Source organism: Penaeus monodon, chromosome 12 (assembly GCF_015228065.2).
Source record: "Penaeus monodon isolate SGIC_2016 chromosome 12, NSTDA_Pmon_1, whole genome shotgun sequence".
Lineage (NCBI taxonomy): Eukaryota > Metazoa > Arthropoda > Malacostraca > Decapoda > Penaeidae > Penaeus > Penaeus monodon.
The window spans coordinates 1978926-1980916 of NC_051397.1; positions in this window are offsets into that span (position 1 = coordinate 1978926).

Genomic DNA, 1991 nt, shown 5'->3' on the forward strand with positions numbered 1-1991 from the left:
GTGCTACTCTTGCCGCGAAGTTCTGTAGTTTTTGGGTCCTTTGTATTTGTGTTTTGAGAGAGAGAGAGAGAGAGAGAGAGAGAGAGAGAGAGAGAGAGAGAGAGAGAGAGAGAGAGAGAGAGAGAGAGAGAGAGAGAAGAGAGAGAGAATATATATATATATATATATATATATATATATATATATATATATATATATACATACATATATATATATATATATATGTGTGTGTGTGTGTGTGTGTGTGTGTGTCTGTGTGTGTGTGTGTGTATGTGTGTGTGTGTGTGTGTGTGTGTGTGTGTGTGTGGTGTGTGTGTGTGTGTGTGTGTCTGTGTGTATCTATCTATCTATAATAGATAGACAGATAACAGATAGATAGGGTGAGAAAGAAAGAGACAGAGAAAGATAACAGATAGATAGATGATAGAGAGAGAGCGAGAGAGAGAGATAAAAAGCATTGATACAATCCAAAAATACTACATCTCAGTCAGTGCTTTAGCAGTTCAAACTTTCCCGTCCTGGAGGGAATGTTGGTTACCAGTTCTCGCTGCGTTCTTGGGATATTTTATCCATTTTTAGCTATCATGCGATTCGATTTCATCTCTTCTGTTTATTTATTCACGTGTTTGTTTGTTTATTCATTTATTTGATCATCCATTTATCCATTTATTTAATCATCGACTTATGGATTTATATATTTGTTTAATCATCTACTTATCGATATATTATTTGTTTATTCATCTATTTAACAATTGATTGATTGATTGATTTATCTATTTATCGACTTATTTATATATTTAATCATCAAATTATCGATTTATTTAATTATTTAATCATCTATTTATTGACATACCTACTCATTTGATCATCAACTTATCGATTTATTTAATTATTTAATCACCTATTTATCGACTTATCTATTTCTTTAATCATCTACTTATCGATATATTATTCTATTTGTTTGTCTCTTTATCTATTTTTCACATTTCCTTCGCAGTATCTATCCGATCTGTTGCGTTTCTGTAGTTTAATAGAATTGAATTTTTGTATTTCCATCCATAGTTTCCTTAGTGTTGTTTATATATGGTGATTGAAGGTTATAGAGTAGTTATAGAGTAGTTATAGAGTTATAGAGTTAGTTATAGAGTTATAGAGTTAGTTATAGAGTTAGTTATAGAGTTATAGAGTTAGTTATAGAGTTAGTTATAGAGTTATAGAGTTAGTTATAGAGTTATAGAGTTAGTTATAGAGTTAGTTATAGAGTTATAGAGTTAGTTATAGAGTTTTCTCTTTCATTTGTTTGTGTGTGTGTGTGTGTGTTGCTGATAAGACAATTAAACTTTGTAATAATTAATAACATAGATTACACGACTTAATCATCATATTTTACAACACCATGAAATAAAGAATAATATAAACAGCATAAAATTATTCTTGTAATGCGAAGTTTCTCAGTCTTTCTCCTGATTTAGATGATGATGAAAAAAAAACAGGAAACATTTACACATACACACAAGGTACAGACGCATTGAAATCCTTCTTTATTTTGTTTAGATCTTGTTGTTCTCCCCAGAGAAAGAAAGAGAGAGAGAGAGAGTGAGAGAGAGAGAGAGAGAGAAAAAGAAAAAGAAAAAGAAAAAGAAAAAGAAAAAGAAAAAGAAAAAGAAAAAGAAAAAGAAAAAGAAAAAGAAAAAGAAAAAGAAAAAGAAATAGAAAAAGAATATGAGAGGGCAGGTAGATAAATAAATCGATTGATAGATAGATGGAGGTAGAGAAGACAGAGAAAAGAAAGTCAGGAAAGAGAAGAAGAGGAAATACAGAAGCGGAACAAATATATCTGTCTAACTCTCTCTTCAGTTATCTTATTTTCACTCTCGCTTTCTCTTTCATTTACTTTATTGTTCTATCGTCTTTACGTTTATTTTTTATTATCATTTTAATCTATATGTTTTGCCACTTATCTACCTTTTTTTTCAAATAATGGACTATTC